Source organism: Tenrec ecaudatus, chromosome 5, assembly GCF_050624435.1.
Source record: "Tenrec ecaudatus isolate mTenEca1 chromosome 5, mTenEca1.hap1, whole genome shotgun sequence".
Taxonomy (NCBI): Eukaryota; Metazoa; Chordata; class Mammalia; order Afrosoricida; family Tenrecidae; genus Tenrec; species Tenrec ecaudatus.
In genome coordinates, this window is record NC_134534.1 from 166,082,847 (window position 1) to 166,106,183 (window position 23,337).

Consider the following 23,337-nt stretch of genomic DNA (forward strand, 5'->3'; position numbering starts at 1 on the left):
TGTGAGAGAGAGAGAGAGAGAGAGAAAGAGAGAGTTAGAGTTGTATTCCCTCTGATGTTTATGATTTTTAACTTTGCCATTCTGACTTGTAGCTTATATATATTTTTAAGGCATTATAAAATTACTTTTTAGTTCTTTTAAAATTTATTTAATTTTCAACTCTCATCACAACCCACCCACCCATCCATCCACCCATCCATCCATGTGTCAAGCATATTTGTACATTTGTTGCCATCATCATTTTCAAAGCATTTTCTTTCTACTTGAGCCCTTAGCATCAGCTTCTCATTTTTCTCCCTCCCTCTCCCAATCATCCTCTCTCATGAACCCTTGATGATTTCCACATTTTTATTATTTTTTGGTATCTTACACTAACCGATGTTTCCCTTCACCCACTTTTCTGTTGTCTGATCTCCTGGGAGGGGGTTATATGTAGATTCATTGTAATCAGTTCCCCTTTCTACTCCTACCTTATCCTTACCCTTCCTGGTATCACTACTCTCATTATTGGTCCTTAGGGGTTTATCTACCCTGGGTTCCCAGCTCTTATTTGTACCCATGTACATGCTCTGGTCTAACCAATTCGTAAGGTAGAATTGGGGTCATGGTAGTGGGTGGAGGGAGCATTAAAGAACTAAGGGAAAGTTGTTTCAACAGTGCTATGCTGCGCTCTGGCTCCTCTCACAACCCTTCTCTAAGGGGATGTCCAATTGCCTACAGATGGGCTTTGGGTCTCCATTCCGCACTACACCCCCTCATTCACAATGATAGGATTTTTTTGTTCTGGGTCTTTGATGCCTGATACTTGATCCCATCAACACCACATGATCACACAAGCTGGTGTGCTTCTTCCATGTGGACTTTGTTGCTTCTCAGCTAGATAACCACTTGTTTATCTTCAAGCCTTTAAGGTCCCAGATCACCACATTTGTGTATGCACCCACTTTTTTCTTCATCACTTATGTCGGGAAGGTGTGGTAGATATATAATTGTCACTTTGAGGATTAAGATTGTAGGGGTAGAGTTTAGCATGTCATCAGATCATAACCAATGAGGCCGCTGTGTGGGCATGGCTTTCTCCTGAGCATTCTGGGAAATCCAGTACTACCTCCTTGGAGGTGAGAGACTCTGCTCACACCCTGGGAGACATAGCACCAGGCAAAACACATGGACCCAACTTGATGCAGAAACCCCTGCCAGTGCTGAGATGTTTCCAGTGCCACTGGATCCAAAGACTGGCTTGTCATTTTCTACATTGACATCATTACATGTGTTTTGTGAGTCTGAAGAGGACTTTATAGATTGGTATCAGACATATGGGCTAATACTGGACTTATGGGCTTGGTCTGGACTGGGCTGGGATGTTTTTCTCAATGTTCAATTGCTCTTGTATATAAATCTCTTTCTTATATACATATGTGTATCCATGGATTTGTTTCTCTAGTCTACCCAGACTAACACAGAAGGTGAGCATCACAGAGTGCCAGGTTATTAGAATAAAGTGTTCTTACGTTGAAGGAACATTTGAGTAGAGGCCCGATGTTCATCTGCTACCTTATAATAAATCTAGAAATATATGTACATATATCTATTTCTCTGTTGTCATACATAAATATATTTACCTATATACATGCCTGTATTTACTTCTTTTTTTTTTAACTCCAATGTTTATTTTATTGGCAACTTAAAATGCAAAGCACTTTATTTGTAAACCTAACATCTGGGTTAAATAAGAATAGTCTGCTGAAGCTGAGAGCGCGCACTGCGCGAGGGAAACACGCCACAACTCCCAGTGGGCGGGACACCGCAGCGGTGAGGGCCTGCGCTTAGAGGAGCTGGCCGATCAACCCGCGCTAACATCCTTTTCCTTCCCCGCCCCTTAGTAAGGGGTGACCATTCTGGAGATGGTTTGGTCGGTCTTAGGCAGCCGGCTTCATGCCAAACGTCTCCTGGGAGGCGTAGACCATGTGCAGGAAGCCGTCTTCATCCCGCTCGCTCTCGCACACCTCAGAAATGGGCGTGGACACGCTCCCCATGCTGTGGCCGCGAACCAGCAGGAAGAAGGCCTGGTTGGCGTTCAGCTGCAGGCGCCTTCCTATGATTTTGATGAGCTCGCTCATGTTGACGTGATCGGGGACGAGGAACTTGGTTTTCTCCAGCACGGGAAGCTGCTTCTTACCCATGTATCTTTCTGTTATCACCGGGATTTTAGTAGGATGTTGTTCTTGGATAAGCCGGACATCTTCCACTCTGTTCGAACGAGCGGCGCTGCTTGAAGGTCATCTCAGACGGCACAGCGCGGCACGGTGGTGGCGGCGGCGTCAGACGGTAGCTCGGCCTGTATTGACTTCTTACGAATCTCTTTCCACAGGAGTGTGAGAACTGTATTAGGATGCAGGTGTTTTTTCTGAAACAGTTGTGTCCAGTAGAATATAGTGGTTAGGATTATGTGCTCTAGCATCAGATTTATTATTGTTTTGATTCTATCCACTCACTGTCTGATTTCCCTTGTGTTTCACTTTCCTCAAGTACCGCGTGCTTCCAAAAGTTTGTGCAAAAATGGAATTTAAAAAGATAGTCAAAAATTTCCAAGAACTTTGAATGGTCCTCATATAGAACAGTGATTATTATGGTCCCTGGAGAGTAATATTGAAAGTACCAAGGACTGCTCAGAGGACAAATCATCTGTTTTGGAAGAAGTGAGACCACAGGATTTTTTAGAAGTAAGGATGGCACTACTTCGTCTTGCATATTTTGTACGTGTCAGGAGATACCAGGCCCTGGAGAAAAGAGAAGGGGTCAAGGGAAAAGAGGGAAGCCCTTCACGAGATGAATTATTGTGGCCGCAACAATAGACTCAGGCACGTGAACAATTGTGAGGATGCTGCAGAGTCATACAGTGTTACGTTCTGTTGTACTTGGGTCTCCACGAGGCGGCACTGACTTGAAGGTACTTAACAACAATATCGGGCCTTATGCTGTAAATTTATTGTAAGGATTAAGTGCAATAGTACAAATTATTTATTATTACTGTAGCATTTTGTACATGGTAATAGGTGTTACTTACTATTGTTGTCCACCTTTTATCTGCCAACATGTAATACTGTCATTATATTAAATATCCATGTGAATCATTGGTTTTCCTAGAATTGATAACATTGTATATTTTTCTTTCTACTTTGTGGTGTTTGACAAGTTTTGTTTAAAACCCTATGTAAAAAACAAAAAACAAAACCTTATGTATTGAATATTTTATACTCTTCACAGTAACCTGCCAGTTTATTTTTATTTATAACCCTACCATTTTAAAAATTATAATTTTGAAGTGTATTTCATTGTTAGTCTTCTTAGTACTTTTAAAATTTCTAAATTTTGTTGTTCTTAAAAATAAATATTAGAATGATTTTCTGTGAAAAAGTTACAAGGAATTTGATTGCAGTATAATTGAATTTGTAGATACATTGGGGACTATCAGTATTTATAGTATATAAAATATTTTGTTTCTTTAGATTGTAATATTTTAAAACAATATTTGTATGCTTAAATAAAGTTTTAAGATATTCTCAGAGGATTTTCTTATATTGTATAAGTGGTTGTTGTCCATATATGTGAGTTAGCTATTAATGCTTAATATTAACTTTCTAAGTAACCATGATTCTGATCTATCTATAGCGTACATTTCCAACCTTAATTGGCCCTTTTCAGAAAAATATTCACATTCCTCTGGTAATGAGAACCTTTTGCACTGTAGCCCATAATCCAGGAAAAGTGTGGGCATCTTCTTTTACAGCCTCACAGGATCATTCCAGGGATGGATTATTTCCAGGGAGTGGTATTGTGTACTTTGGTAAACACAGATCTATAGTTTCTAATAGCTGTTTATTTGTATTTGTTAAGTATTCCGTTGGTTTCTTCTTATCTCTTTTGTTTTATTAGGACTTAAATAACTAGTAATGAATGACGGGTTTTTATCCTGTATAATCACTGACAATTGTGGTATACTGTGGATTAAAGGTAAATAGACCAGACATGGTTTCGCTTGTAGTCAAATTTATGTTGAGGGAGAAATTCCAAACCAAGCACTCAGATAGTCATATAGCCATTCGTTGATCTACAAATATGACAAATTTTATTAGTTGATAAAGTGATTTTTTTAATATTCAGTTGTACTTTTATTTTTAGAATTCATAATTCTGAGTGATACACTGCTTCTGTTTGATTATATTATGACTGATATATGTGTAATGGTTTTTAAAGGTCAATGGTCTTTGTTTTCATGAGCAACATTTGACACAATTTATGATGGATATTAACAAAATTTTAGAAAACAAACATATGACCCAACTGATATAACTGAGTCAAAACAATTGGAGCCATCACAAATGATTAAAAAGGAAAAATATGAGAGAAAAATAATCACAAACAAAATATAGAAAAATTTAAAGTAGATAGATTTTGAAGATTTACTTCTGTTACCAATGTCAACAGTTCTTAAATTTTAGTAAGCATCAGAATCACCTGACACCCCTGATGATCCCAGGCCTTTATTTCTCTTGGATTCTCATTTAGTAGGTCTGTGGTGAGCTCTTGGACTATGAATATGTATATCTTACAAATATGATTTATTTTTGAGACATGTTTTTGGGCTATCCTTTGATTTTATAATACTATTTGGTTACATAGCATTAGAATTTCCTAGTCCTTGAAAGGTGACCATAATTCATCTGTGCAACTCTATCTAGATTTTGTAAAGCGATGGAAGTGTTCTGAGTAAATTTGCTAATTTTATTTGGTTACTACTGTCCAGATGTTTTATGTCTTAAGTCATATTTTATAATTTGGGTTTAGATTTAGACCAATTTATATAGGGTTTGAGCCCTAGTGGCATAGTGGTTATGCATTGGGTTGCTAACCATAGATCAGCAGTTCAAACCTACCAGCAACTTAGTAGCAGAAAGACTTGGCTCTCTTCTCCTGTAAAGAGTTTCAGTCTCAGAAACACATAGGGGCAGTTCTACTTTGTCCTTTAGGGTTATTATGTGTCAGAATTGACTCAGTGTTAGTGAGTTTGCAATGTTTTCAGATTTATTTGTGTAGCTCTGTTATATTCTCTTTATTGTTTTCTTTAAGAAGAATTATTTCTAAAGAATATAATTATTTCTTTTTCCTTTTTTATTTCTCTTTTTTATAACTTCCTCCTAGTTTCCATTTGTATTTGTGATTGCTCCTCTTGTTTTGTTTAAAACTATTCATTGAATTCATTTATTAATTCTATCCTATATTATTTTTAATTTTTTTGCTGTCTTGTAAAGAGCTTTGCTTTTCCAATTTACAGAGTAAATGTTTAGTTGATTAATTATTTGTGTATTGCTAAACCATTCGGTTTTAAATCTAGTGTGTGTGATTTCTAATGGTTTCCCTAAGTGGGAAATGGTTATAAATAATATTTTCCAAATGATTTTCTTTTTTTAATGGTTTTATTAGGGGCTCCTACAACTCTTTATCACAATCATACATACATCAATTGTATAAAGCACATCTGTACATTCACTTCCCTCATCATTCTCAAAACATTCGCTCTCCACCTAAGCCCCTAGCATCAGCTCCTCATTTTTTCCCTCCCTCCCTGTTCCCCCCTCCCTCATGAACCCATGATAATTTATAAAATATCATTTTGTCATATCTTGCCCTGTCTGACATCGCCCTTCACCCACTTTTCTGTTGTCCGTCCCCTAGGGAGGAGGTCACATGTAGATCCTTGTAATCGTTTCCTCCTTTCCAACCCACCCTCCCTCTCTCCACCCTCCCAGTATCACCACTCACATCCCTGGTCCTGAAGGGATCATCTGCCCTGGATTCCCTGTGTTTCCAGTTCCTATCTGTACCAGTATATATTTGTAAGGGTAGGATTGGGCTCATGATAGTGGGGTAGGAGGAAGCATTTAGGAACTAGAGGATAGTTGTATGTTTCATTGTTGCTATAACGCACCCTGACTGGCTCGTCTCTTCCCCAAGACCCTTCTGTAAGGGGATATCCAGTGGCCTACAAATGGGTGTTGGATCTCTACTCTGCACTCCCCGCCTCATTCACTGTGATATGATTTTCTTGTTCTGATGATGCCTGATACCTGGATTCCTTCAACAGCTCATGATTGCACAGGCTGTTGTGCTTCTTCCAAGACCCCAGACGCTTTATCTTTTGTTAGCCAGGCACTCCAAATAGTTTTCAATTGTAGTTTTCATCTCTGGCGAGGTGGTTGTGAGATTTAAATTTTTTCTAGATAATTTTGTGTGTTTTCCTCTTTTGTTAATTTCTCATTGTATTATTTTGTAATAGTTCATACAATTTAGAATTAAGTTTTTATTGATATGTTCATCAGTTTTGGAAAAATTTTAATAGATTATTTATTAACTATTAAATCAATGCTTTCATGTCTATTCCAGCTCATAGTGATCCTATGAATCAGAACTGCCCATATGGGTTTCCAAAACTGTAACTCTTTAAGGGAGCAGAATGCCTTGTTTTTCTTCGTAGGAGTAGCTGGTGGTTTTGAACTGTTAACCTTGTATGTAGATTGTCGCCCAAATTTAACGAGTACACCAGGAGAGGTCCTATTAGATTTTGAAAAAACTTTTCTATTAGATTTTGAAAAATTGTTTTTGCTCCATCAATTTTTCTTTCAAAGAAAATGTTTATTAGCCTGTTTCTCATTGTATTTGCTTCCATTTGCCTACTTTCTTTTTAAACCTTCGTTGTTCTGTGCTTTATTGTTGCAGACCAATCCTCACAGATATTCCAGTACACTTACCTTGTTTTCACATCAGGTCTTATGTGATTAAATCTATCTATTGAGTTCATAATTTATATTCATGTATATATATATATTTTCTTTTTATAAACTTGCTTTCTTTATAACTTTTAGTTATACCTGGAAACATTTAAAGCTTGGTTTTCATTGCCTTAAACATAGGCTCGTGGTCCGTGTTGTGGACTTGACTGACAACTCATTTAGGTGGCTGCTTGTTTGAAGAAAGCCTTTATGACACCAAATGCTATTCTTTCTCTTAGCCAGATACCATCTGATTTCTTTACCAACACTTTGCTATAACATCTATATCTTCAGTGGTTACTGTATGAAGGTATTAGGCAGGGCCACATCATGAAGACAACCAAACTCACTGCCATCAACTAACTCAGTGCTGACTCCTGGCCACCCTCCTTTGTGGGTTTCCAAGACAGTAACTGTTGATGGGGTTAGAAATCCCTGTCTTTCCCCTAAGAACCTACTCTTGGTTTTGAACCGTGATGATTACATCCCAACATGTAACCATAACACCAGCAGAGCTTCTCTTTTTAGGGCTTAATAAGTATGCACTTGATATTGATGGAGTAGACAAATAAACTCTTACATGGAAAAAGAAACATTAAAAAACAAAAGACATAACTCTCCATTGCTTTCTGGTGGGAGTTCCATGCAGGTTTAATCTGCATGAGGAATGCAATGGATTTTAGGTTTTTATGTCATCCATAGCCTTCTGCAAACTAGGTGCTCATAATTTTGCTCTAATACAATTCCTTCCTCTGATCTTAGATTTTATTCAAAAATCCTTGTATCACATGCTAGAGTACTCCTCCTATATGGATTTAGCTGACACCTCACTTAGATGGCTGCATGTTTTAAGACAAGGCTTAAAGACAGGCACGCTTTCTGCTAGCAAGGCACTTTCTAATGATGACATTTTGCCTACAGCATTCATAACTTCAGTGATTCCTTCATGAGGACAAGTAATAAGCAAAACCTCATCCTAATCATGCTCCTTAATCCTTAGATTAAGTGCAAGTTGAAAATCCTTTATCTAAAGTTATTTTATCTAAATCCTTTCCTTTATCTATATATAAAGTTCATTTATATATACATATGCATCCCTGGATCAATTTAGAGAAAGCTTTATCAGCCTGTTGAAAAGTAAGTAACTTCCATAAGACGTTTGATAATTCTAATAATATTATTATTAATCTAGTCAGTAGTATAGAATTTAAAGTACTACTGAGAAAAGGAAAATATATATACATAGGAAAACCTTTTAGATTAAAACACCTGGGTGTTAACTTATACAAGTTAAGAAAGCAATTAGGCTTAGACACAAGGCAGCAATTATAGTCACGCTCCTTCACTAAGGCAAAATGTGTCTGCAGAACTAAGACATGTCACAGAGAACAAAGAAAGTATGAAAATAGTAAATATATATAGTTGTTTTAGTTGCCAATTTTGGGAACTTCAAAAGCAAAAGTTTTGAACCGAAATCCACTGTCTTCTAATCCCTGACTTTGGGATAGCAGTCCTCTTGTTTCCCACACTAGTGTGTTGGTTTAAGTCAACTTTAAGACAAAAAGAGTATTTTAGTTCCTTTAATCTCCCAACAGGTATGGTTAAGGTAAAGTCTGGTTCTCTTAATAGGGCTTCCAGATCACATTTCTAATATGGACTATGAAAGATGCTCTGTATCTCGGAAAGACAAAATCTAAAATCCAGATAGCGTACAGAGTGTAGCCAGGGTCACCAAGGGCTGAAAAGAAACTTGATCCTAAATGCATAATTAGCGAGATAGTAATAGACGGGGTCTCCCATTGGCAGTCTATGTAAGCAGTATTTAGGAGGTTTTCCTAATAACAGGCGTGTACGCCTCTTAAGTTTACCAGTAGAAGTGAAATCACCTTCTCAGAGATAGAAATATCCCTTCTCCTCTGGTCATAAATTCCCCTAAAAATTTACTGATCACTGTTAGAGGAGTATGTATTAATTTGGGGTTACATTGGGGATGGCTACACAGCAGAATCTATTTGATCTTATTCCTATCCTCATTAAATAAAAACTGACCCCAGCTGAGATGGAATTTCTTCTGGAGAAGTGGTTTGTAAGATGTACAAATAAGGGGTGATGAATGGATCATAAGTGTTAGACCTACCTAAACCACCTTGTTTGGATAGCCAATTAAATAATTACACATTATTAGATGGCTGTCTTTGTTTTGTTATTTGTCCTTATAGTAAAGCATTATATGGCCTTTGGTGATTGACTAACTTCACTCAGCACAAGGTTCTCAAAGTTTATCCATGCCATGAGGTGCTTGAGAGGGTCAACAATTTTTTAACAATGCATAGCATTACTGTGAGGGCTAAGGTGCCCCTGACCCAAGCCATGGTATTTTCTATTGACTCGTGCATGTGAAAGTTAGACATTGAATAAGGAAGAACCTATGCATTTGAATTGTGGTGCTGGAGAAGGGTATTGAACTACCATGGACTGCTAAAAGGACATACTGATTTGTCTTGGAAGAGGGCCAGAGTGCTCTTTAGAGGCATGGATGGCAAGACTTTGTCTTACATACTTTAGACATGTTGTCAGGAGAGACCTGTCCCCGGAGAAGGACATCATGGTTGGTTAACTGGAGGGGCAGCAAAAATGAGGAAAGCCCTGAGTGAGATGGATTGACACAGTGGTTCCAACAGTGGTCTTAGGCATTAGAAAAATTGAGAGTATGGTGCCTGACCATACAGTGTTTCCTTTTGTGCATAGGGTCACTGTGAGTAAGAACCAACTCAATGGCACCTAATAAAGGATTCCATTGTGTGTATGCACCAACGAGTCTTTAGCCATCTTTCTATTTGTGGGCTTTTGGGCAGGGTCCGACGTCTTGCTGTTGTGAACATGGGGGCACATACAATAGGAGTTCTTAACTCTGCACTCTCTAGCATTTGTTTCCTTTTCTTATATATTGGGCTTTTATTATCAGTGACCATGAGCATTTTTCATGTGCTTGTTAGCCATTTGAATGCCAATTTTGGTATACTATCCATGTCTTTTGTTCGGTTTTAAATTGGATTTCTTTTTTCTTATTAAAATAACAAGAATTCCATAGATTTTAGAGTTAAGTTCCTTTTTCATTGTGTTGTTGCTAAAGTCTGTGGGCATTCCTTTTACTCTCTTAATGCCCACAAGCCTTTGTCTGTAGGTCCCAGTCATCCATTTTGTCTTCTGTATATATTATTTCACTTACTACATTTCATAGTATGTGTATGCCTTGCAAATAGGGCTCTTAAGTTTCTCCCTATTTTGTCATTGATGGTCTTAGGTCTCGGGACCCACCTTGAGTTCATTTTTTTACTTGGGGTGTTGTATGATCCCTTTTGCATGCTTCTGCAGATGGAGATAAAGTTTTACCCATTTAATGATTTTTGGCCCTTTGTTGACTCTCAGTTGTGTCTAGGTAGATGCATTTATTTATGGATTTTCACCTTTGTTCCTTTGATCTGGGTACTACTGTGGCTGTGTTTTGAGGTTGGGTAGTGCGAGGCCTTCTCTTTGTTTTTCTTTTAAGGAATTATTTGCTTATCCTGAGATCCCTGGTGGTGTAGGCTGCGATCCACATGTTCAGCAGTTTGAAACCACCAGCAGCTGTGCAGGAGAAAGACTTGGAGATCCACAGAGGACCCACTATGAGTCCCATTGACTTGATGGCATTTAGTTTTGTTTTTGTTTATTTAGATCTCTCTACATGTGATGTTAGTAATTAGTCTTCCCATTTCTTTAGAGAATGAAGTTGGGGTTTGTATCAGAATTGTGTTGTATTTTGTGTTAGGCTGGGTTAACTAGAGAAATCCAAAGGCACTCACATTGTATAAGGTCTAGCCATATTTGTAAGGTAGATGGGAACTGGAAACACAGGGAATCCAGGGCAGATGATCCCTTCAGGATCAGCAGTGTGAGTGACAATACTGAGAGGGTAGAGGGAAGGGTGGGTTGGAAAGGGGGAACCGATTACAAGGATCTACATGTGACCTCCTCCCAGGGGCCGGACAACAGAAGAGGAGTGGGTGAGGGGAGACATTGGACAGGGACAGGTATGACAAAATAATTATTTGTAAATTATCAAGGGTTCATGGGAGCAGGGAAGAGCAGGGAGGGAGGGGAAAAAGGAGGAGCTGATGTAAAGGGCTTAAGCGGAGAGCAAATGTTTTGAGAATGATGAGGGCAATGAATGTACAAATGCTTTACACAATTGATATATGTATGGATTGTATGAGCTCCTAATAAAACTATTAAAAAGTATGTAAAATATATAAAGTAAATGAAAAGAGAGCTTTATATAAAGAAGATGTACCATATATTCTTGAGTGTAAGCCGACCCGAATATCAGCCGAGACACCTAATTTTACCACAAAAACTGCATTAAAAATGTGCTGAAAACTCGATTTATACACTAGGAAATAAGGTACATATCAGGAAAATGTCCCAGCCCACTCCAACTCAAGTCCGTATGTCCAATACTAGTCCATCTGTCCCTCTTAAGACTCACGCAGCTGCATACAATGATGCAGAATGATCACAGACTGGTTGGTGCAAGTCCCGTGGATCCAGCGACAGTGGAAGCATCTCCAGGGTTCTTACAGGTCTCAGAGTCTCTTGTCAACAGGAAGCGGAAGGGAGAGAGAGAGAGAGAGAGACAGAGAGAGAAAGAGAGAATGAAGAGCCCACCTCCAGCGAGCAGTTGTACCTCATCAAGCTGCGACCTGATTGACACGCTGAAAAACTTCACCAATATCTTCTTAATGGGTGACATGTTGGCACCAAAAAAACTTAGCAACCACAAATTTATAGATTGATTGAGTAGTATAGATATTTGCACAATACTAAACTTTCCTATCCAAGAACATGGGATATTCTTCCGAGTGTAAGTCTCTTTTGTTTTTTTTCTAATAATGTCTTATAGTTTTCTTTGGACAGGTCTTTTGTTTCTCTAGTTAGGTTGATTCTTAAGTATTTAATGTTTTGTGTTACTGTTGTAAATGGTATCGTTTTCTTGATGTCTTTTTTAGCGTTCTCTTCGCTAGTATATAAGAACTGGATTGATTTTTGCTTGTTAATCTTACATCCTGCCTCATTGTTAGTTGTTTTCAATGATCTTTTGGTTGAATCTTTGGGACTTTCTACATACAAAGTCATATCATCTGTAAAAAGTGAGTTTTACTTTTTCTTTGCCTGGGGTCCTTTAATTTTTTGTTTGTTTGTTTTATGGTTCTGGCTAAGACATCCAGCAGTGTTTAATAAGAGTGGTGAGAGGGGGGCATTCTTTTTTGGTTCCCCTCCTTCTTAGGGGAAATGCTTTTAGTTTTCCCTGTTGAGTCAGATGTTTGTCCTTGTTTATTCCTAAATGGGCTTTCTTATGTTGAGAAATATCCCTTCTATCCTCATTTTGTTGAGTGTTTATATCAGGAATGAGTGTTGAACATTGTCCAATGCTTTTTCTGCATTGCATGATATAATTTGCTTATTTTTTATTTTGTTTTTGGTGGATTACACTGATTTTTCTAATGTTGAACCACCCTTGTGTACATGTTATGATCACAGTTGTATTATTTTTTGTTGGATTCTACTGCTCAGGACATTGTTGAGAATTTTTGTGTAAATGTTTTTAAGGGATATTGGTCTATAGTTTTTTTTTCTTCTGTTTTTATGGCGTCTTTACAAGGCCTTTTCTATGGTCTTGGAGTTAAGCGCACTTCATAATGTGAGTGTGGGAGTTTGGAGTCCTTTTCTATAATCTAGAATAGTCTGTATAGAATTTGTGATAGCTCTTCTCTGAATTCTTGGTTGAATTTCCTTCTGAAGCCATCTGGTCCTAGACTTCTCTTGGATGTAAGTTTTTTCCATGACTTGCTGTAATTCTTCTTTGGTTGTGGGCCTGTAGAGGGTTTCTACAGCAGTTTCCATTATCTTTTAATTTTATTTTTTCAGACTATTTGACTCCATCCACATGCATTTTTGACAATTCAGGATGATGTTTTCCCCCCTCCACAGATAGAGTTTCTCTTTTAATTATTTCACACTATCTCTGATTTCATGGTTATATGTATTTTTCTGTACTATATTTACCCCAGTGGCAGAATGGGTTATAGTAGCATTGGGCTGCTAACCAAAAGATCAATTAATATCCACCAGTTTCTCTGTGGGAGAAAAATAAGGCCATCGGTTCCTAAAAGGATTTACGACTTTGGAAGCTCATAGAGGTTTCTTTTCTGTCCTATAAGTCACTCAGATAGACTCAGAGACAATGAATTGTTGTTGTATTATCAATGTTATTTTGTAGCTCTTGCAAGGGATAAATTTTGGGGGTTTTATTTTAACCCTAACTCCCACCCCTTTGGGTTCTTTCACAAAGTAGGAGTAATTTATATACCATATATACTCGTGTATAAGCCGAGTTTTTCAGCATAAAAAATGTGGGGGGTTCGGCTTATACACGGGTCAGTGGTACCTCAGCGAGGTGTAACATCTCGTGGGTGATTGCCGTTCCTCCGCTGTTCATTTAAAGCCCCGCTGACACTGCAGGGCTTTGAATGTTTGCTTACTCACATCTAACAAATCAGAGCCATCCTATGACGTGGACGGCTCCAATTCGCAGAAGCACCCGTGGTGATTCACTTACGCCGGCAGCTGAACTGGTAAGGATGTGTTTGTGGCTGTGCTCCATTTCTCCCCTCTGGTCTCTGTGTTAATTTACATCCTGTATTTCCCACCGTGGGCTTATACTCGAGTCAATCAGTTTGTCTGGTTTCCCAGGTAATAATTAGGTACCTCGGCTTATACTCGGGTCGGCTTATATTTAAGTATTATATGGTAGGTTTCAACCCATGAACAACTGTAGACAAGGTTTTTTGCCAATTTTCCAGAAGTACAATGTTTCAGTTGTTTCTTCTTCTTAGGGGAAAATGGCCTCGATGAAGATCTGACCCTTTCAGGATCTTAGCCTAATATTTTCTCTTGATCTTAGCAAGTTTTAATGCTTGTAGGATTCATTTATTTTTATTTTGTCAAATTTTATTGGATTTGTTGTTGAAAATGTAGACAGCATAACATGCACCAGTTTCACCATTTCTGCAATTCATTCACATTGATTACATTCTTTGAGTGTGTAATCATTTTCACTCGCCTTTTCTGAATTTTTCTTCCCCTATTAACAGAAACTCACTCTTTCCTGAGCTTCTTATGTATTCATTTGAGTCACTGTAATTAATATGATCCTATTTAAATAGATAATGTAAGAGCATGATACGCAAGGCAGTCCTTTCAAAGATGGATATTTTGGATTTAAGATGAAACGATTATCTCAAGTCACTAGTTTCAGGGATTCTTATTACCTTTCTATCTCCAGAAAGTTTGCTGTGTACTTCAGTTAAGAGATTTTCTTTTCCCCCTTTGATCAGGAATCTTTGATCAAATTATTTAGTAATGGTAATCAGACACCATCTAATTCTTCTGGTCGTATGCCAAAGGCGGCAGTTGTTCTTGAATGTAATTACCCATAAATTTAACATCTTCTTTCTAGTCCCAATTTTTCTTGCCTTGTGACGTTAGGTGGGTAAAGACCAGTTATTATTCCTTGGGTAACTGCTTGTAAACTTTTAAGGACTTAGGGATATGCAAGGAGCTAGGGAGCACTAGCACTAACACATTATTAGGCCACCTGGGGTGTCAAATGAAACAGTGACTCTAAACCTCCAAATAAAGTAATCAAATCTCATGAGGTATATGATTATACAAAAGCAACTGTATTAGTTACTGTTCTATTTATTTTTGTCATTATATTAAATATATATACACCACACAATTTTTGTCCTTCAACTTTTTATAGGTGTATAATTTATAAATAGCAACTATAATAATCCAGCTGTATAACTTTATCATTAACCTATGTAATTTTTCTATTTCTGTTCATCTTACGTTTCCCTCTCCTGTCTGCCAATGATAATTACTAGTGAACTTTAGTCTCTTTATATTTGCCTTTTCCGATCTTTTTATGTAAGAGGGGTCATACAATACTTGCTTGTTTGTACACTTATTTGACGCTGCATAGTATCTTCAAGCTGCCTCCATGCTGTGACATGCATCGGGATCTATTTCTACTGGCTGTGTTTATTAATTCATTTACTGATAGGTCATTTAGGTTGTTTTAGTCTTTTTATTATTTGAAGCTGCAGTGAATATTGGTGTACAAGACTTTGAGCCTCTGCTCTCAAGTCTTTGGGGTATTTGTCTGTGATTGCTATAAGCATATGAAGATCATAAAAGAAAAAAAACCCTCATCACAATCAAGTTAATTCCCTATAGAGACCCTGTAGAACAGAATAGAACTGCCCCTGTGGGTTTCTGAAAGTGTAAATCTTTTTTGTTTTTAAATCATTTTATTCGGGGATCATACAGCTTTTATCACAACCCATCCATCCATCCATTGTGCCAACAAGCGCATGTGTACATTGGTTGCCATCATAATTTTCAATATATTTTTCTTTCTCCTTGGTGTCGGCTCATTTATTCCCCTCCCTTCCCTTCCACCCCCTTCCTTCCTTATGAGCCCTTGATAATTTATGAATTATTATTACTTTTTCATGCCTTACAGTGATCGGTGTCTCCCTTCACCCACTTTTCTGTTGCCTGTCCCCTTGGTAGGGGGTTATATGTAGATCATTGTAATCGGTTCCTCCCATCTTTCCCTTACCCTCCTGGTATTGCTACTCTCATTATGGGTCCTGAGGGATTTATCTGTCCTGGATTCCCTGTGTTTTCAGCTCTTATTTGTACCGTGTACATGCTCTGGTCTAGCTGAATTTGTAAAGTAGAATTAGGGTCATGATGGTGGGGGAGCATTAAAGAACTAGAACAGTGGTTTTCAACCTTCCTAGTGCTGCAACCCTTTAATGCAGTTCCTCATGTTGTGGTGATCCCAAATATAAAATTATTTTTGTAGCTACTTCATAACTGTAATTTTGCTACTGTGATGAATCACAATGTAAATATCTAATATACAAATTGAACGTATTTGAAACTGATTAATCACATAAACAATATGTAATTATTGGGAAATATTTATTTCTAATTAAAAATAAATGAAATTTTGTCTTGAAGCATAGTGTAGCATGGGTAACAGTCTTAATATAACAACAGTAAACTACATTGCTACAATTTATGACAGTATGAGTTAAAAAGCCAATGTCAGTGCGAAGGTTGAGATAGCTTCTTTCTCACCAGATCAGAAATTCTTGTGGCAGTCTTTGCAAGAGCACAATGCAGGTTATCTTCACCATAAAGTCTACTTCTGTATTTAGACTTGATAACCAACAAGCTGAAAACCATGTTTCACAAAGATATGTTGCTAGAAATGGAAGAAGGAGCAACACCGTCCCAGACAGAACAGCATATGACTGCTCACACTTGATCCACAATTTTGTAACTGGCATCGTGGAGAAATCAGTTCTCGCATTGCTGTTAATAAATTCAGTGAACTCTTCTTGTGCTGTCTCAGGAACATTTTCAATATTGACTGTGAATGGGCTTCTTCTGGCAAGTGCAAATGGGATGTCAGGTAGATTTGGAAAGTACGATGAAATTTCATCTGTAAGCATGTGCAAGTGTTCTTTCGCAAAATTATCATTGTCATCCTTTTGTCTGGTTCAGTGTCATGTTCCTCAAAGAAAGCAGATAAGGTAGGCAACATGTAAATTTTATTTTCATCCAATGTATTATTTGGCAAAGCTGAATTTTCATTTTGGGGATTTTCAGACAAACTGAGGCTTGTTGTGTTTGGCTCTTGCAGTGATAAATTTAACTCATTCAAGATGACAAAAGATGTCAACCAAGTAGGCTATTTTTTGCAGTTCACTTTTTTTTGCCGAAAAGTGCTTCGACCTACGGTCTTTCTTTCTGATTAAAAAACGTTTTGAGTTCATCATGGAGCTAAAAACACGCTTTAAAACTTTTTCTCTCAAACCATCTCACTTCATTTGGTATGAAATAGCAGAGTATTGTACGGTGCATCCAAATAGTTGCACAGTTGTGAAAACAGTTGATAAAGTGCTCACCTTTACAAAATTGACAGAACTTATGACACTTTTTATTACTGCTTGTAACTCTCGTGGCAGTGACTTTGTTGGTAATATTTGCCAATGAATCATGCAGTGAGTTCCAATGACTTGGTGACTCATTCAGTACCAAATGCTAAAATCCAGATTGACATCCTAGCGTGGCTGGAGCACCATCTTTGCACACAGATCTTTTCCCAAGAGATCTTAACGCTCTTTCAGTAATGAACCAACTGTGTCAAATACTTCACCGAAGTAGTTGTTTCAAGAGGTTTGCAAAAAAGAAACATCTTCAAAGTCGCCATCATTAGTATAGCTCATGTAAACAAGTCACTGTGAAGTTTGCAACATCTGTAGATTCATCAACTCAGATGCTAACTATTGGAAGTGGAACAGATTTAATTTCCTGATTTGCCTAATCAAGAATATCATCAGAGATGTCATCTATTGTTCTGCGGACTGTGTCGTTAGCTAAGGAAATTACACTCAGTTTCGTACGAAATTCGTCTCTGATCATAACTCGAACAATGTCTTTGGCCGTTGGCAACAGTAAATCCTCAGCAATGGTGTGAGGTTTCATAGCTCTGGTGATTCTGAGTGCCACCAAATATGAAGCTTCAATGGCTGCTATGTTTTGTTTGTGTTACTTGCCACCAGTGTCAAGTCTGACTTTGAGTCCCTCAGGTTTGCTTCTAAAATAGTTGGCATCATTGCTGGCAAAGCTAGGATGCTTGCTATCAAAATGGCTTTTTAGTTTGTTTGGCTTCATAGATTCGGCTGATGGAACACAACAAATAGCACATTATGGTTTCTCAATTCCTCCTGTAATTATTTAGGTAAAACCGTAGTATAAAAAATTCTCAATATATTTTCTTTTCTTAACGTTCTTCTCTACACGATCCACTGTCATGGGATGGTTTGCTAGTGAAAATAATATATAACAATAACTTTAATAATACAAGAGATGATACATGGCATAGTTCATCAGTACAGTTCATTTAAGTTTCCTGATTTACCATTCTGTGTTTTTTTTACATACCTGTTATTATCACAAGGGTCAGTATTCACATCAACCACAGCTGAATATAAAAAGATAAAAAGACCAATCAGCATCCAGATTAAGTTCCCATGGTACAATATATTTTAGTAGTTGATGATTTTACATTTACCCAGTAATTATGGGTAATTTATGAAGCATTGTTTTACTTCTAGTACTACTACTTTAAACACAGCAGCTACTTTCTACACACTAGCCGCTCTCCACACAGTAGCTGCTCTCTGTACAGTTGTGACTGGTCCACATAACTCTGTCACATACACCTGTATTTGTATGGGGTGTATGTGATGGGGTTGGTGCGATGATATCATCACACCGGGTACTTATATGTGGGCATATCTCCATGTGGCTGGGCCTGCCTGGAGGCGGATAGAGGAGCTGTGTCTCAGTTTCTAAGACCATTGGAATATGTGTTTTCCGATGGTCTAGGCGACCCCTGTGAAAGTGTCATTTGAACCCCAAAAGGGTTGCAACCCACAGGTTGAGAACTGCTGAACTAGAAGAAAGTTATATGCTTCATCAGTGCTATACTGTACCCTAACTGGCTCATCTCTTCTTGTGACCCTTCTATAAGTGATGTCTAGTTGCCTACAGATGGGTTTTGGGCTCCACTCCACACTCCCTTGCATATCCAGATCTTTGATGTTTGATACCTGATCCCATCAACACCTCATGATCACACATGCTGGTGTGCTTCTTCCCGGTAGATTTTGTTCCTTCTCAGCTACATGACCACTTGTTTATCTTAAAGCCTTTAATACCCCAGGTGCTATATCTTTTGATAGCCCAGCACCATTAGCTTTCTTCACCACATTTGCTTATGTACCCATTTTGTCTTTGGCAGTTGTGTCAAGAATGTGAACATCATAGAATATCAGGTTATTAGAACAAAGTATTCGCATCGAGGGAGTACTTGAGTGGAGGCCCAATGTCCATCTGCTACCTTGATGCTTAACATGTAAATATATTTACATAGATCTATTTCCCTATTGTTATATATAAATATATTTACTTATGTACATGCCTGTATTTAGACCTCTATAAATGCCATTTGCCTGCTAGTTCTTCCCTCTGTTTCCTTTTACTTTCCTCTTGTCCTGTTACTACGTTTGGCCTTCATTCGGGTTTCAGTAATTCCTCTCAGTTACATTGTCCTGGATCAAGCCCTACTAGGTCTCCTACACCCTCCTCGTCTGTCTCCCCTTCTCCCATGCTGCGTGCCCCTCCCCCCAACCCTCCGTCCTGTTGTTTTCTCCTCTGGATTGTTTATCCCAAATATCTTATCTAGATAGACATGCAAAGTGTAAATCTTGATGAGAGTAGAAAACCTTATCTTTCTCCTGTGGATCAGCTAGTGGTTTCAAATTGCTGACCTTGTGGTTAACAGCCAGCATGTAACCTATTATCACCAGGGATCCTATATTGCTTATTGTATAATCTCTCTCTGATCATCTCATAGTTACACATAAAAATATTTTGAATCCACTGCTTTGAAAGCTGTCACACTATTTTGCATTCTCACCAAGGTTAATCATTGTACAATTTTTTCCTTACTGACTGGGTTCTTCTGAGTTCCCTCATCTGTTGTTTGGGAAAATACGAGGGGGTAGCCACCGAGTGCCCCAAATCAGAATTGTACTGGCTGGAGTAGAGCTTTCATACTGTGCATTTTTCTTACTAGGTGAGCATCAAGCAACTCTCTCTGAGTTAGTGCACCCAGTGGTGCCACCTGGGAAGGTGCTCTCTGGTCCCTGTGAATTTTTTCATAAAAGCAGTTTCTCTGGAACCTTGTTCTTTTGTGATGGCTGATTTGAGAAGTGTGTGGGCTCTGAAATTCTGTTTCCTGCCAGCAAAAAATGCCACGGAAACTTGTGATGTTGAACACAGCTTACAAGGACAACACTATGGGAAAAACTCAAGTGTATGAGTGGTTTTCTCTTTTTAAAAATGGTGAAATGAAAAGAGGACCTGATGCAAAGGGCTTAAGTGGAGAGCAAATGCTTTCAAAACGATGAGAGCAATGGATGTACAGATGTGCTTTACACAAATGATGTATGTATGGATTGTGATGCAAGTTGTATGAGCCCCTAATAAAACGTTTAAAGAAAACAAAAATAAATAAAAATGGTGAAATGTTGATTGATGACAAACTTTGTTCTGGGTGTGCATCAACTTCCTAGAATGACAAAAATGTCGACTTGTGCCTTTGGAATTCATTCTACCAGGTCACACTGTTAATCAAACTTTCTATTTAAAGGTTCTGAAAAGATTATGTAATGGTGTGACAAAAAAAGGCTTGATTTGTGACAGAGGGGGGACTGGTTTAGCCACCACGACAATGTACTTACTTATGTAGCCATCTCACTGTGCCAGTTTTTGGCAAAAACAGCATGCTTCTTAGACTCCTTGACCGAACTCACCTGATCTCACTCTGTATGAGTTCTTTTTGCTTCTGTGAAAGAAGGACATGAAAGGACAATGATTTGATTATATAAAAGGTGAAGAAAAAAACAAGGGTGATGCCATCCAAATAGATGACTTTGAAAAAATGTTTCTAAGAATGGAATCACAGATATGAATATGAAAAATGTATTAAATGTAATGGAGAGTCCTTTGAAGGTGACAAGGTTGTTTTGTTTGAAAATAATAATATAGCTTTAGGGGGAAAATCCAGGTTTGTGTACCCCTTGTAGAAATTCTATTGACATTTTATTTGTATTCTAGCATGTGTTTATGTACACATTTTATTGGCAGTTGAATAGAATGTAAAGCCTCTTTTGTCAGTGTGTGGAGTTTTTTCTGTTTTAGTTCTATTCTCTGGGTTTTACTAAAACTAAAATTAATTCACAAGGTATTTTTATGGGTCCCTACACAGGCAAGGTCAGAGGTCAGATGGGGTTCAGGGGGAAATTCATGCTCATTGTCTTCTTTTTGTTGTTGTTGTTTTGAGGCTGCTTCATTTGGTTGCTGACTCCTCTCAATGGTTGACAGCAGTTTTGGGTCCAAATGATTTATTGTTAGTATTCACGCATGTTTCACTATCAGACAGAAATTCAAATAGTTTAAGTCAGGTTCACCTCTGATGCATTCTGTTCAAAGTAAAACAATCTGTGAACTCCCATAGGGCAGCCAGAGTCCGTCAGTCAGACTCCCACACTCCTAGAGTTTGGAAGAGAGCGGAATGATTGTTTCACAATCCTAAGTACATCCCAAATCCACCGCCTTTGGGTCAATTTCAGTTCATGGTGACACTATCAGAAGCGAAAAACTGTGTAACAGGACTCCAAAGTGGTAAAATTTTGTGGAAATAGACTGTCATATCTTTGGTGTGTTTGAACCACAGATGTTTCCATTTGCAGTCAGGTCATCTAACCACTGTACTACCAGGGCTCCTCGTTAACTACATAGATCATGCTTATAAGTTATGTTTTGCAGATTGCCCAAAGACTTACTAGTTTTTTATTTCCTGTTAAAGGCTGAAACAAGTAGGATACTATTTTTTCCTGGAACACCTTGAACTATTATTTCATTAGTGATTTCTTCCATATCTGCTTTCATTATTTTTCATTAGTAATATCATTAATGCATTTGTGCTCTATCCTTTATTGTTCTTCTATAATTTTTTATCATTTCCTTTTTTTCCCTTTCATCATTTTACTGGGGGCTATTACAGCTCTTTAAAAAACTCATTTTATTGGGGGCTCGTACAACTCTTATCCCAATCCATACATCCATTCATTGTGTCAAGCACATTTGTATATTTGTTGCATCATCATTCTCAAAACATTTTCTTTCTACTTGAGCCCTTGGTGTTGTCAGCTCCTCATTCCCCCCCCCCATCACCCCTCCCACATTAACCCATGATGATTTGTAAATTATTATTTTTTGTCATGTCTTACACTGTCTGATATCTCCCTTCATCTACTTTTCTGCTGCCCATCCCCCAGGGAAGGGGTTATATGTAGATACTTGTAATCGGGTCTCCCTTTCTACACCATCTTCCCTCTACCCTCTCAGTATCGCCACTCTCTGAGGTGCTTTATCTGCCCTGGATTCCCTGTGTTTCCGGTTCCTATCTGTACCAGTGCACATCCTGTGGTCTAGCCGGATTTGTAAGGTAGAACTGGGATCATGATAGTCGGGGGGTTGGGGGTGGCAGGAAGCATTAAAGAACTAGGGGAAAGTTGTATGTTTTGTTATTGCTACACTGCACCCTGACTTGCTCTCCTCCCCAGGACCCTTCTTTAAGGGGATATCTAGTTGCCTACAGTCCAGTTGGGTCCCCACTCTACACACACCCTCATTTGCAATGATATGATTTGATGCCTGATACCTGATCCCAGTGACACTTTGTGATCACACAGGCTGGTGTGTTTCTTTCATGTGGGCTTTGTTGCTTCCGAGCTACATGGCTGCTTGTTTACCTTCAAGCCTTTAGCCCTATAACACCTTAATTTTTAGTTTCATGAAAAGAATTTTTGTTTTTATTCTTTACTTTCATAGTTTTATACATATACACATATATATAACGCCACGCTTGGCGTTATAGACACTATATCTTTTGATAGCTGGACACCATCAGCTTTCTTCACATTTACTTATGCACCTGCTTTTTCTTCAGTGATTGTGTCAGGAAGATGAGCATCATGAAATGCCAGTTTAATTGGGCACAGTGTTCTTGCATTGAGGGAGTACTTGAATGGAGGCCCAATATTTGTCTGCTACCCTGGTACTTAACATGTAAATTACATGTATATACCTATTTCCTATAGTTTTATATTAATATATTTACATCTGTATGTAATATGTTTATACCTCTATAAATGTCTTTTACCTCCTGGCTCTTTCCTCTATTTTCTTTTACTTACCTCCTGTACCACTGTCATGCTCAACCTTCATTTGGCTTTTAGTAATTCTTCTCAGCTACATTGCACTTGATCAAACTCCACCAGACATTCTGCGTCCTCCATGCCATCGATTTTAGATCTCTTGTTCCCTTGTCGCTGGGGTTTATTTTCGCCTTCCTCCCTTTCCTCTACCTCCTTCTTTCCCATGTCCCATGTTTTATTGTTTTCTCCTCAGGATTGTTTATCCTGCCTATCTTATGTCAGTGGGCATGATAAAAAGGGGGGGGGGGATGCCAATAAATAGTTCCACATCTTTCCCTCTTGGAGCTGCTAGTGATTTTGAACTGCCTACCTTGTGGTTAATAGTCCCCGTCATAGCCACTGGGACTCCTTTCATCTATCCTTGGATCAGTGGTTTTACACTAGATTCTTAGTGTGATTCCATTTGTGTGAGTATCAAGCTGTTTAGACTACGGTGGCTGTGCAGTAGGTTTTACAAATAAGTGAGAGGTTGC

General features: G+C 38.2%; 1 protein-coding gene and 1 pseudogene across 15 annotated transcripts in view; one reads left to right on the forward strand and one right to left on the reverse strand.

The window, feature by feature from the left end:
- Positions 1-23,337, forward strand: part of KMT2C (lysine methyltransferase 2C) — a 327,314-nt gene that overhangs the window by 93,242 nt on the left and 210,735 nt on the right. The gene's annotated exons all lie outside the window — the stretch shown is intronic.
- Positions 1,856-22,861, reverse strand: LOC142448536 (microtubule-associated protein 1 light chain 3 beta pseudogene; annotated as a pseudogene).